Below are 15,666 nucleotides of genomic sequence, written 5' to 3'. Positions count from 1 at the left end.
GGTAAGTAGCTAATGACATTGATCAAGTTTAATTAACTATTTGTATTACTCCTCTTCACTTGTACTAGTTTCTACTTTTAAACAATTAATCAATCAAACAATCAAGAAATCCTATCCCTAACCTGCATATATCCTCTCTTTAACAATTAAGCGAACATCTTTATACATTATTTAACATACTTTACCATTACTGAGCTTGCTTGAGTGACACATGGCTATCTTGAACTGGCATCTTCTTTCTTTTCTTACTAAAGTTCCATTCTCTGTTCGAGTCTAAGCATGTAGGATGCTCAAATCTCTCGAACTTTGCTCTGATAGCAACTTGTAAGGCCCCGTTACCGGTGCCTCACCTTAGCGTCGGATTTACTCATAAACACAGTTCTACAAATCAGAGTTTATTAAAACTTTTCGCGGAATATAAAACATCAATCGTTCGTTACAAAACATTAAATCTTTTCTTTGATACCATAACACAAAACATTATATTTCAAACATTGTTTTTCCCATCTTCAGATGCCAGCCGTTCAATCCATGCCATGTTCCATCCTCATTATAGCTTTTCAGTCTGCTCACCTGTGTGCATACTAAAAGTCAGCTACGCTGAGTGAGTTATAGTTAATCAAGCAACTTTTCATACGACCACTACAAGCATTATATATGTATTCGAAGACACATTGTGTGACACCCGGCTAAAAATTAGCCTAAACCGAAACTAATATTATTGTGTTTACGTAAATAAAATAATATAATAAATAAATGATATTATCTTAGTCCAGAAACTCCAAAAATATTCGAGATATTTTTAACTAATTTTGAAAAGGTTCAATTTTGTCGTATAGCGAACACTACACAAAATGACCTTGGTGACGACTTAGAAACAAATAAAATCCTAAAAGTGTCTATATGGTCTCGAAAAATTGAAATTTATATAAAAATATTAGAGATAGTATATAAACATAATTTTAGAAGGTTCTAATCGTGAAAGTTAGAAAAGTAAGTGTTTAAAAGACAGTGTAGGACACCGTATGAACTCGAAACCAACCATCACCAAAATTAAGTTTCTTAGGCTTGTATTATCTAGACTTCAATATCGGTTCAAACCTGATAAAAATTATTATAAACGGGATTCGTTTGATTAGCTAAAGTTCGTTAGACGTTAAACTGGAAACTTAAGATTATTGTTAAAACACCCACTAACCAACCCAACCCAAAACCTTGGCCCCTTGTTTTCTTCTTAAGACCGTCCAACATCCATCCTACTTCACTAGTCTTGATGACTCATTCTTGTTGTTGGACTACACTTGTCCCACCAATCACACAAACTAAACACATGGCACACCTCACTTTACATATAATCATTAACATTCATTTCACACTCCAACTCCCTTTCTTTCTTTCCTTTGAACCGTCCCATAACCCTCATATTCATACTTCAACATTTTCACCACCATGAAGAAAGGTTGAAGAAAATGTTCAAGTCTAGGTGATTAGATATTATTTGAAGCATCAACTAGGAGCATTCTAGATAGATTAAAGAATCCATCACAAGGAAACCCACTAATGAATCACCACCCTTTCATGTTTACAAACACTTAAGGTAAACCCACATTCGTGTATCCATGATTTCCTCAAGTTTGATATAAAAAGTTTGTTCTTGATGATTATATTTCACACAAACAAAAAGAAAATACATAAGATTTGAACTTGGGTGTTGAATATGTGTGATGTGTGTGTGAGCCGTGGTATAGAGAGAGAGAGAGAAAGAATTAATGGGTTTTTATGTTTTAGGTAAATGCTAAATTGTTAATTTTGATATTCTTGATCATTAATTGCTAATATTGATGTCTTTGTCATAAAATTTATTACAAGATGGGTTTACATAAGTTAAAAAGAAAGGATGGGGGGGGGGGGGGGTGAGAGAAAGAAATCGTGAGAAAGAGGGAGTAAATGAAGTAATGGGTATTTAAGTTGGTTAATTGAATATGCATACTTGAAAGTTGGTTAATTAAATATGCATACTTGAAAGTTAGATATTTAAGTTTTGCTAGAGATGTTATTATTTAGTAATAGATATTTGTTCTTGTTGATAAATGATAATGAAATATTTGGTTTATAATTTAAGGTACACTACTTGTTAATAAAAGGTTACTTGCATGCTAAGTTGTAGTAGGATGTATGCTAGATAAGAAATTTTATAAATGAAAGTTGATTAATGTATTTATTTGATGGTGTTCATGACGCTATGAGTAAGAATAAAATTAGATTATGAAGATGATATAAATGCTATTTGACTTATGTTAAATGATTAGTTTGTTGCATCACACATGATGAACATCACTTATGTTGGTTAACAATTGCTTACTTTAACTAGCTTAAAAATACATAATTGTCTTAGATAACTAATTCTGGAAAATTTGGTGTTTTATAAGATTGAGGTGATCATATTTAATGCATAACGTGTTCAAAGTGTTTCGTATGAAGTTAATTTGCGAGTCAAGAAAAGGGTCAAGATAGCAAAGCTTGAATCTACACGGTTCGTGTCGCGAAAACCGACACGAGACGTTAAACTTGAAGTTTTTAAGAAAACGGTAACTAAAATAAAATCGTATCATTTTTATTGAAAAACTAATAAAACTTGATCAAAATCTTATAAAAAGTTTTTTCTTTTATAATTTAAAACTCCAAGTTTTCGCTAAAAGATAACCGGTTCGCCGTTAAAACGCGAAACCGGCAAAACTGATAAAACGACACCATAATCATAATAAGAATAATACTTCAAATTTTATTTCAGAAACTAAAACATATTTATATAAATTTATATATATTATTACAATGGTTTGCTAGAATAATATAAAGAAGGATATTTAATAATATTTATGTTTATTTGTATACATGTATATTTGGTAGTTGCTAATTAAGGTAAGTATATATAGGTTAGGGTCTTGCGTGCTTGAGTGAAAACGAAAAAAATTGAACTTAAACAAACTAAAAATTGCCAACGGATTGTTCAAACTTGAACTAATAAAAAGATAAAAATAAATGTTAAAAGAACACTATAACGTTTGTGTGAAATATTTAAGCTGAACAAACAGCTTGAAATATATAGTTAATAAATGTGTACTATATATATATTTATAGTACACGAGCGTTATACGAACATCGGATTCAAAGGTGAGTTCTTCCTTCGAAAAGCATATTGTATATCTATATTTGTATTTATATATATGTTTTGAAAGCGCATTATACTTTACAAATTGTCGTTATTGTGGGATTAATCAATTTGGTTAAATAACTGTTAACCGAATTGAGGGCACAGAAATGTTGGTAGATCTATCGGGGTGACGCCCCCCACTTCCATTCGCGTTGGGTTAAAAGTGGGAATATTTCGAGTATGGTACGTTTCGAGTTATCAAATTGGTAGTCATACACGCGTTGTATTCTTAGCTAGTTTATAACTAACGCTTTTTGTGCTTAAAGGTAAAAATGCGGGTTTCGTTATTGTGTTGTACCGTGTTAAGATCGGTATTGTTGGGAGTTTAATGGTCGTACACCATCATATTCATGTGTTGTTTATATATAAATTGTTTATATTTATATGATGAGTTTTTCTCGGGAATAACACACCAAAATTCGTGTTTGACCCAAATATTATTTTAATATGTTTTTCAGGTAATTAAATGATGTATGGAAGCTTCGCGAACAGTGCGGGAAAATAGTGACGTGTGTTTGAATGATAAATGTTGACTTTATGTCGAACTTATAATTTGAATAAAAATCGTGTAATATGACAGGTGTAATAACTCTGATGGTCAAATAAAGTTCAACCTTCGTTTGAAATATATACTTAAATGTAATTGGCTGAAACAGCGTCTGTCACTACCCGAAAGACTTGGTCAAAGTCTTCCGCTGTTTAAATTAAGATTTTCGGGGTGTGACAGAAGTTGGTATCAGAGTCAATGGTTATAGTGAATTAGAAATTTTCGGTAAAAATTTCTAAACTATAACCCGTATATTCAAACACACAATTTTCTCTCCTCGCGAAGCAAAGGTATAATCAATTGAATGATTATATTATTTTTTTTGTAATATAATAATATAAATGAATGAAAATGATAATAATAATAATAATAATAGGTAAATATATAAAAAGTTGTAAAGTTTATAGTTTTATCTATATGGATATATATATTATTTACTAGCGATTATTTAGTACAAATTATGTAACATGGCATAATCACACACTATTATCAAGATTCGCAACATCGACAGTAGTTCGAATGTAAGGCCCCGTTACCGGTAGCCCTACTTTCGTGTTGGATTTACTCATAAATGTAGTTCTAAATATCAGAGTTAATTAAAACATTCGTGGAACATTAAAAACATTCAAACCATTACATTCCATAACCATAATTTTGTCTTATCGAGCATTCATAGTCATTTAAAAACAAAACATAGTCTTTTAAAATAAAACATCATAGCAAAATCTTCAGATGCCAGCTTCGTCCAACTCTGCCATGTGTCCTCCTCAAGCTACCTGCCTCATTCTACTCACCTGCGTGCATACTAAAAGTCAGCTACGCTGAGTGAGTTCTAGTTAATTACATAATCATACAATACCTTCTTACATTTCATACTTAACCTCTTAACTTTCTTTCATACACACATAAGTGCATATACTTTCATTCTTACCTTCATACTTTCTTTGCATACATAATCATACGTTTTAAAGAGCCTTTCGCCCTATAAACTCACAGATATTATAAGGGTCTGGTCCCTAACATCACAGATATTATAAGGGTCTGGTCCCTAACATCACATATATTATTAGGGTCTGGTCCCTAACATCACAGATATTATTAGGGTCTGGTCCCTAACATTACAGATATTATTAGGGTCTGGTCCCTCTTCGTGACCATACAACCATGCCTTTCCTTCGTTTATTAACTTTATCGCATTCATACATATAAAAAAATACATTATACTTACCTTATACGTAACACTACAACCTGACAGTACGTGCAATATCCGAAGATCGTTCACGTACTAACAAGAAATCAATCATACATTTCACATCATTCATATAAGGCATACACTTATCACTTAGGATAAGTGTATTAACAAACATATCGAGTATGCACACAGCCCCGAAAACATAACACAGAAGTGGGGCTAGAAACTCACCTGAAGTCAGTTACGTTCACCGTTAATTGTTATTCCTTTCTTCAGTTGGGCGCGGCTAACTGTATAACAATTACTCGTATTAATTATCTATTACTAGCCATATCACTAGCTTATTTGTTATTAATTCATTCCTTTCTAAGTTCAGGGGCCATTCTGTCCTTCTGTTAAACTTCAATTCGTTACTTTGGTCTTAGCGAATTAGACCTTCTAATTCGTTATCTTGTTAACGAATGGTCTTAAAGAATCAAGGGTCATTCGTTACCCTTTTCCTTAACGAATCAGATAAAGAATCAAGCCTAGTTCGTTAGGCTTCCTTATGCGAATAAGCTAAAGAATCACCCTCTGGTTCTCTAAGTTCCCTTAGCGAATCAGCTAAAGAATCACCCTCTGATTCTCTAAGTTTCCTTAGCGAACTAGCTAAAGAATCACCCTCTAGTTCTCTAGGTTTCCTTAGCGAACTAGCTAAAGAATCACCCTCTAGTTCTCTAAGTTTACTTAGCAAACTAGGGTTAGGTCAGGGAACATTCCCTGACACCTTTATCTTTTCCGGCGACGCCTTTCCGGCGCCGTCATCGCCGGAAAACCGCTTTTTCGCCGGAAAAACGAGATCTCACTCGTTCTTCCACCGTTTTCATCGTTTTTTGTCCCGTTTGACACCTTTATCTTTCCGGCGACGCCTTTCCGGCGCCGTCATCGCCGGAAAACCGCTTTTTCTCCGGAAAAACGAGATCTCACTCGTTCTTCCACCGTGTTCATCGTTTTTCGTCCCGTTTGATCCAGATTTGAGCTAGGGTGATCCCTAAACTCATCTTAGGTCCGGTTTATACCTGATTCCACCCGGATCTTGTGATTTAAAAGGTTTAACGGTGTCGGCTCGTCGTTACGCGGCTATAACTAACGTTTTAGGTTCGTACAATATTAAACTATCATTACCTCGGGTCGGTGCTCGGTTTCCTTCTTGATTTCGGCTAGAGATAAGGAAGAACTAGAGAGAAATCTTAAGTGTGTGTTTTGGGTGGTGTATGGAATATGTGTGAATGAGGATTAAATGGATATTAAGGGTTTATATATTTATGGATCATGGGCTTAAGCCCATGGTCTTTCCTTCTTTCTTTCCTAACCCAAGTCCATAACCCATATTCATTTACCCAACACTAGCCCAACTCGTATTCTATTTATCTAAACTGATAACGACCCACTATGAAATAGCGAAATTTATTTTTTAATTATAATAACCGAAAGTAGGATGTTACATCGAAGGACCGCCCCCAACGACCACTGTTGTGTCATCAATAGTGCGCTGCGCCAGTGCCTTTTCGGTGAATCTTAATATTCCTTTTAGAGAAATTATTCACACACACTCGTAGAGCTTAGTTCTCACTAACTTTAGGCTTTGTTTCGTCTTTGTACACTAGATTGTTAGAAATCGTTGCTAATTAGAGAATAAGGATGCGAACCTATCTCTCCAGATTCTCATGATGTGTAACTCTGTTAACGATGTTGTTGTTTGAGTTCGTAGAACCTATCTATAGAATACATGTACTTCTAGTAACTCCTTCTTATTACACCAGTTAGATATCCTATAGCTTAGATATTTTGGTAAGGAAAATTTGAAACCTTGTGAATGGTGCTGATACGTATTCACATCTATTTAGTAGTTATTTTAGTAACTCTAAACAAGTACGATAATTTTCCATTATCACGATGATCTTTTGGGTTGATTGTTGATTATTATGTGGTTGTGAATATTTCCTATATTTATTCACACGTCTTCAATAATTAATAATGACCTTTTCCTATTTCTGCTATTCGAAAATAATAGAAATAACAATAAACCACCTACCATTAGAAGATCTAAGTTATCGACATTCATTGAAAAATTAGTTCAATAAGGCACACAATACATTAACGCCACATTGAAGCAACAATCAAGGACACAAGCAATATAGCTACTATTTGAAATCCACTAGGAAGAGTAAGATTGAAAGTGTCTATGATGATTCCAAGAGTTATTATAACCCAATAGTATGCATTAAGTTGAATATTAGAAATTCGGTAGATAGCGATAAGCAAACCCAATGTTGAACCAGGAATTCGGTAGCTAGCAATAAGCAAACCCAATATTGTTTTGATAAATGAGCGACACACCCAAAAAGGATTGTTTCAAGTTCAAAAATTAGAATTCTAGAGAAAGATCCATGAAAACCTGTAAGGATTTTCTTAGTTATCACTGAATAACCATTATGTTCTTACACTTGTCAATACTAGAGCCGAGTTAAGTTTGATCTCTAAACAATTAGGTTTATCTTTTGCCAGAAGGCCAATAAATTTAGATAAAAGGGTATTCATTAAGTTTACTTATGGAAACAAAAACCGCTATAGTCATCCGTGACTGTAATCTTTTGATATAAACCCATAACCTCGGCAATGATCTTTATATCCATCAAATTAGTCAAACTCAATTTAGGCATAAGCTAATTATCCGAAAATCATGCTAAGATCGTGGGTTCGGAAAGGCTAGTACGTTTACCACTCGCCAGTGGTGAACTCTAGCAATCCATGGTCATTAGTGTGATACCAGATTGATGATTGTTACCAAGAAACGCATAATACCCCACGCCTTGAGATAAGCCTACAACTCAAGATTTGGTAGAAGTTTTTACCTATAGATTTACCTAGATAATTCCCGTAAGACAGATCGAGTTTAGACATGATATTGTAGAAGATGACGCACCAATATCTAGATCTTCATACAGATTGGAGCCATTAGAAAAACAAAATCCATTCAAACAACTCCTGGAACTGGAACTGAACAAACATACCATTAAAATTCAATACCCATTATCGAGAATTAATGAACTATTTGATCAGTTTCAAGGTGGACCTGATCCACACCTTGAATATTGACTTACCGACTAGATATCAATAGAATAAGACTTTCTAAAGGATATTTTTGAAACACGATAGGACCATTATAAGCTTGTAAGTCATACCGCTCAGATTGACAAATAAGTCGTAATGTTCTTGAATATCATGAATAAGATATGCAAATCCTACCTGGATGATATAAGCATATTTACTCATGAACCAAGAAAATCCAGGAACAACACGTTAAACTGAATTGATGATAGTTAAAGAATGAAAAATTGTGCTCTCTAAGTATGATTTATGGATTTGGGAAATTCATTATGTTGGACACATAATCAGTAAGAAAGGTATACATGTAAAGATTGAAGCAATTAAAGATGTGGAGACACCAAGGTCTCCTATCGAAGTGCGACAATTTCTAGGCCCTACTGGGAATTATTGGAGATGCATAGTCAAGATTAGGTTGACCTTTGACGATATTAACTCAAAAGAATAAGAAATACGTCTGAAGAAATAAGATAAGAGGAACCTTCTCAATTACTGAGCCAAAATTTTGTAATGCACTATATTGCCCCTCCCAGAAAGAGCACATAGATTTGTAGTGATTGTGATGCTCTACGCTTAGGTCTTGTATGTATGCTTAGGAAGAAAGACAAAAGATGATAGTCCATGCATCATGATAACTCGATGTGCATAAGAAGCATTATACAACTCACATTTTGAGCTAAGAGTTGACGTTTTTCCTCTTAAGACTTGAAGAAACCCCTATTTTTATAGAACAAAGTATACACCAACTATGAGGGTTTTCTATGTGTTGTAGATCAAATGGAAAATTCAAAATGGGGCAGCCCATTGTAGTAGAACTACTCAATAATTACAATTGCGATATTTCTTACCATGCTGATAAAATGAATATTGTAGCTGATGATTGAGTATAAAAGAAAAGCCTTCACATATATGTACGCTGGGATTAACGTTACAAACAAGTCTTACAACTCAGATTGGAAAAATACAAGGCAAAGCCTTGAAGAAATAGAAGTCTAAAACTGACTGAATAGAGTTTACATATCTCGATATGAATATTTATATGAATTAGTATTAGACGAACGCATAAGTCTAAATGCTTAATTCATCATAGATTTCGTAAACGAATTCCCACAAACTAAGCACGACACTCTTTAGGTAATAATAAATTGATTAGTTCATTCTCTAACCATTAGGAAAAAGATAAGATGGAGTAAATAATTGATTCCTAACAAAAAGAATGCTAGAATAATCTTGTAAGGTAAATTGACAATTATGGTCCGGGACATAATTGTGAATTTACAGGTGCATTTGAACTCTAATATGGCTTTCTATGTCAAGGATTGGGTTAACTCTCCAAGAATCTATGAAATACTCGCCTACTATTGGCTTACCTTCTTTAAGCAATCATCTTCCAGTATTACAATCCCACCATTGGGAGTCTTATACGGAAACAGAAGTTTTCAACCATCACGTTACTAAGCTAAACTAGAGGGAAGTTGAGTTTTCATTATATTGGACTCTTTCGAATTCGCCAATCGAGCTGGTCCAATTGTGTGTAGGCTCGAATTACCTCCGACAATTAGTAGAATAAGTGACACGTTCCATGTATCAAATTTAAGGAAATGTCTATCTGAAAAATCGCTAATCATTCCTATCAATAAAAGTCCATGTGGACATCATGATTCGATTCATAGAAGAACCTACATAAGTTATGAATAAGAACATTCATAACCTTAGGCGAAATTTAAACAAGTTAGTCAAAGTCAAGTGGAATTCAAGACTTGGTCCTGAGTTCACTTGAGAATGTCTACAGTGTATGAAAAGAATATACATTCATCTATCTTTGGTATGATCAGACTCGGGTACTATCTTCTAAATTTTCGGGACGAAAATTCTTAAAGGAGGGGAGAATGTGACACCCGGCTAAAAATTAGCCTAAACCGAAATTAATATTATTGTGTTTACGTAAATAAAATAATATAATAAATAAATGATATTATCTTAGTCCAGAAACTCCAAAAATATTCGAGATATATTTAACTAACCTTGAAAAGGTTCAATTTTGTCGCATTGCGAACACTGCACAAAATGACCTCGGTGACGACTTAGAAACAAATAAAATCCTAAAAGTGTTTAAATGGTCTCGAAAAATTGAAATTTATATAAAAATATTAGAGATAGTATATAAACATAATTTTAGAAGGTTCTAATCGTGAAAGCTAGAAAAGTAAGTGTTCAAAAGACAATGTAGGACACTGTATGAACTCGAAACCAACCATCACCAAAATTAAGTTTCTTAGGCTTGTATTATCTAGACTTCAATATCGGTTCAAACCTAATAAAAATTATTAGAAACGGGATTCGTTTGATTAGCTAAAGTTCGTTAGACGTTAAAATGGAAACATAAGATTATTGTTTAAAAACCCACTAACCAACCCAACCCAAAACCTTGGCCCCTTGTTTTCTTCTTAAAACCGTCCAACATCCATCCTACTTCATTAGTCTTGATGACTCATTCTTGTTGTTGGATTACACTTGTCCCACCAATCACATAAACTAGACACATGGCACACCTCACTTTACATATAATCATTAACATTTATTTCACACTCCAACTCCCTTTCTTTCTTTCCTTTGAACCGTCCCATTACCCTTATATTCATACTTCACCATTTTCACCACCATGAAGAAAGGTTGATGAAAATGTTCAAGTCTAGGTGATTAGATATTATTTGAAGAATCAACTAGGAGCATTCTAGAAAGATTAAAGAATCCATCACAAGGAAACCCACTAATGAATCACCACCCTTTCATGTTTACAAACACTTAAGGTAAACCCACATTCGTGTATCCATGATTTCCTCAAGTTTGATATAAAAAGTTTGTTCTTGATGATTATATTTCACACAAACAAGAAGAAAATACATAAGATTTGAACTTGGGTGTTGAATATGTGTGATGTGTGTGTGAGCCGTGGGAGAGAGAGAGAGAAAAAAAGAAATAATGGATTTTTATGTTTTAGTTAAATGCTAAATTGTTAATTTTGATATTCTTGATCATTAATTGCTAATATTGATGTCTTTGTCATAAAACTTGTTACAAAATGGGTTTACATAAGTTAAAAAGAAAGGATGGGGGAGAGAGAGAGAGAAAGAAATCGTGAGAAAGAGGGAGAAAATGAAGTAATGGGTATTTAAGTTGGTTAATTGAATATGCATACTTGAAAGTTGGTTAATTAAATATGCATACTCGAAAGTTGGATATTTAAGTTTTGCTAGAGATGTTATTATTTAGTAATAGATATTTGTTCTTGTTGATAAATGATAATGAAATATTTGATTTATAATTTAAGGTACACTACCTGTTAATAAAAGGTTACTTGCATGCTAAGTTGTAGTAGGATGTATGCTAGATAAGAAATTTTATAAATGAAAGTTGATTAATGTATTTATTTGATGGTGTTCATGACGCTATGAGTAAGAATAAAATTAGATTATGAAGATGATATAAATGCTATTTGACTTATGTTAAATGATTAGTTTGTTGCATCACACATGATGAACATCACTTATGTTGGTTAACAATTGCTTACTTTAACTTGCTTAAAAATAAATAATTGTCTTAGATAACTAATTCTGGAAAATTTGGTGTTTTATAAGATTGAGGTGATCATATTTAATGCATAACGTGTTCAAAGTGTTTCGTATGAAGTTAATTTGAGAGTCAATAGCTTAAACGGTCGAAAAGTTCGACTTTTAACGTGAACCGACATGAGTTTTCGGAACTGTTTTAAAACAGCCCATAAAGTCATAAAATTCTTATATTTAACATAAGAAGTATAAGAATTCTTATATTTAACATAAGAAGTATAAGACAAGGGTCAAGATAGCAAAGCTTGAATCTACACGGTTCGTGTCGCGAAAACCGACACGAAACGTTAAACTTGAAGTTTTTAAGAAAACGGTAACTAAAATAAAATCGTATCATTTTTATTGAAAAACTAATAAAACTTGATCAAAATCTTATAAAAAGTTTTTTCTTTTATAATTTAAAACTCCAAGTTTTCGCTAAAAGATGACCGGTTCGCCGTTAAAACGCGAAACCGGCAAAACTGATAAAACGACACCATAATCATAATAAGAATAATACTTCAAATTTTATTTCAGAAACTAAAACATATTTATATAAATTTATATATATTATTACAATGGTTTGCTAGAATAATATAAAGAAGGATATTTGTTAATATTTATGTTTATTTGTATACATGTATATTTGGTAGTTGCTAATTAAGGTAAGTATATATAGGTTAGGGTCTTGCGTGCTTGTGTGAAAACGAAAAAAATTGGACTTAAACAAACTAAAATCGCCAACGGATTGTTCAAACTTGAACTAATAAAAAGATAAAAATAAATGTTAAAAGAACATTATAACGTTTGTGTGAAATATTTTAAGCTGAACAAACAGCTTGAAATATATAGTTAATAAATGTGTACCATATATATATATTAATAGGACACGAGCGTTATACGAACATCGGATTCAAAGGTGAGTTCTTCCTCTGAAAAGCATATTGTATATCTATATTCGTATTTATAAATATGTTTTGAAAGTGCATTATACTTTACAAATTGTCGTTATTGTGGGATGAATCAATTTGGTTAAATAACTGTTAACCAAATTGAGGGCACAGAAATGTTGGTAAATCTATCGGGGTGACGCCCCCCACTTCCATTTGCGTTGGGTTAAAAGTGGGAATATTTCGAGTATGGTACGTTTCGAGTTATCAAATTGGTAGTCATACACGCGTTGTATTCTTAGCTAGTTTACAACTAACGCTTTTTGTGCTTAAAGGTAAAAATGCGGGTTTCGTTATTGTGTTGTACCGTGTTAAGATCGGTATTGTTGGGAGTATAATGGCCGTACACCATTATATTCATGTGTTGTTTATATATAAATTGTTTATATTTATATGATAAGTTTTTCTCGGGAATAACTCACCAACATTCGTGTTGACCCAAATATTATTTTAATATGTTTTTCAGGTAATTAAATGAAGTATGGAAGTTTCGCGAAGAGTGCGGGAAAATAGTGACGTGTGTTTAAATGAAAAATGTTGATTTTATGTTGAACTTATAATTTGAATAAAAATAGTGTAATATGACACGTGTAATAACTCTGATGGTCAAATAAAGTTCAACCTTCGTTTGAAATATATACTTAAATGTAATTGGCTGAAACGACGTCTGTTACTACCCGAAAGACTTGGTCAAAGTCTTCCGCTGTTTAAATTAAGATTTTCGGGGTGTGACACATTGTCCACTATCTAACCTGCTCACTTTACTACTTAACCTCTTATTTACACCTACATCTTAGCCACTTTAATAACGAATAACGTTATGCCACTTAGCCACTTTAATAACGAATCACGTTATGCCACTTTGATAACGAATAACGTTATGCCACTTTGCCACTTTAATAACGAAGTCACGCATAGGCTTACCCTACCACGCACTATCGTCATGCCACTAACACCCTCACTAGACCCTTGCTACTTCTATCACGCCCTACCTCTACTTGTCTTTACAACACACTTTATATCATTACATCATTTACTTAATAACCAAGTCACATCACAACATTTACACACATTAATAACCACTTGGGGATCATTCTCGAATGACGGTACACGCAATATCCGAATATCGTTCGCGCACCGACTAACATCGCCTTCCCTGTCTACACGTGCAATATCCGAAGATCATTCACGCAATAAAAGACATCCATTCATAACATATATAAATATATCACATTAACATTATAGCATACACTTACCACTTAAGGTAAGTGTATTCACACTTCACAACGAGTATGCACACAGCCCCGAAAACATAACAAGGAAGTTGGGCTAGAAACTCACCAGAAATCAGTTGCTTCTTCCGCTAATGGTTATTCCTTCTCGAGCTGTGTGCGTCTAACTGTTTAATGATTGTAATAATAAATACTACTCTAGCCACTCTCATTGCTATTTAGTTAGTCTTACGCGTTTAAGCCGGTTTTACTTCATTGAATCATTACCCGGTTAGTTAATTGTTACTCGTTAATCCTTTAAAGATATCTTTCATAAATTATCAAAGTCCAAGGGCTATTATGTAATTATCTCATTCTTTTCTAAGTCCAGGGACTGTTCTATCATTCTGCCAAACTTCTAGGTTGTTAACCAGTCCCTAACGAATTGGACTATATAACGAACCAGTCCTCATAACGAAGTGGACCTTATAACGAACTGGTCATCATAACGAATTGGACCTCATTCGTATGGTTTGGTTAACGAATTGAACTTCATAGCGAACTGAACCCATAAAAGAACTGAACCCTTAACGAACTGGGGTTCATTCGTCAGTTCTCCCTTAACGAACTGCTTAGCGAATTGGACTTAGCTCGTCATTCACTCCCTTAACGAACTACCTCTAGTTCGTTATCCCATCTTAACGAAATGTTTCCAATTCGTCATCTCGGCTTAACGAATGGGCATAACGAATTACTTGCTAATTCGTTATGTCTTCGTTAACGAATCAGAGTTAATTCGTTACACTCCCGCTAACGAACTAGGGTTAGGTCAGAACATTCCTTAACACCACTTAACCTCGTACCAGCCGACTCTGGCGCCGCATTCGCCGAAAGACCGGGATCTCACCGGAAAAGTGAGATATCGCTCGTTTCACCACTGTTTTCACCGTTTTTCATCCCGTTCGATCCAGATTAGAGCTAAGGTGATCCCTAAGCTCATCTTAGGTTCGTTTTATACCCGATTCCACCCGGGTCTCGTGACTTCAACGGTTTAACGGTGTCGGCTCGTCGTTTCGTGACGAAATCTAACGGGTTTGGATCTCTACAATATCATACTATCATTACCTCGGGTCGGAATCGATTCTTCTTTTTGGTTTCGGCTAGAGAGAGAAAGTAGGATGAGAGAGAGCTAAGTGTGTGTTTTGGGTGGTGTATGGAATATGTGTAAATGAATGATTTAGGCATAATGAAGGTATTTATATGATGGGTCATGGGCTTGAGCCCATGGTCTATCTTCCTTCCATTTTCACCCAAGTCCATTACCCATATTACTTAACCCAACATAAGCCCGACTCGTATTAACCCCTACTTAATCTTATTATTTTCCCACTAACCCGAGTAAACCTTTCTCACTAATATTAAATAATATAATTAATATTACTTTTGAAATTTTGGAATGTTACATCTCTCAACAAACACACTTCACATATCATATCCAATCACCTATAATATATCAGAGAACTAGATCCTTAAAGTATGATTTGAAATCAATTCGTCCTTAATAGGTTTCTCAATATTTACAAAAAATTATTTTGAACCCTGCGCTTTGACTTAATGACTTATTGGCCCTTAAACTTTCAAAATTACTATATTTGACACAAAAATATCGATCAGGATGACACACAAAAATGAGAATGCAGTTGCAACAAGAGCGAATGAAGCGCCTGATATTATGTCAATTATTAATATTGTGACACCCGGTAATTTCCCAACCCTATAAACTAAGTAATCAACCTAATA

General features: G+C 33.9%; 1 long non-coding RNA gene across 1 annotated transcript; it reads left to right on the top strand.

Moving 5' to 3' along the window:
• The first annotated feature begins 10,725 nt into the window (after positions 1-10,725).
• LOC143580942 (uncharacterized) lies at positions 10,726-13,280 on the top strand. The gene is made up of 3 exons (XR_013143747.1): positions 10,726-10,907; positions 12,592-12,624; positions 13,122-13,280. It is a non-coding gene; the product is annotated as an uncharacterized LOC143580942 (long non-coding RNA).
• Positions 13,281-15,666: the final 2,386 nt, after the last annotated feature.

The sequence above is a fragment of the Bidens hawaiensis genome, unplaced genomic scaffold (genome assembly GCF_021521415.1).
Source record: "Bidens hawaiensis isolate Kalapana, Puna unplaced genomic scaffold, B.hawaiensis_p1.1 tig00030771_1, whole genome shotgun sequence".
NCBI lineage: Eukaryota > Viridiplantae > Streptophyta > Magnoliopsida > Asterales > Asteraceae > Bidens > Bidens hawaiensis.
Note: the sequence above shows the minus strand (reverse complement) of the source record. Positions and strands in the feature narration are given on the sequence as shown.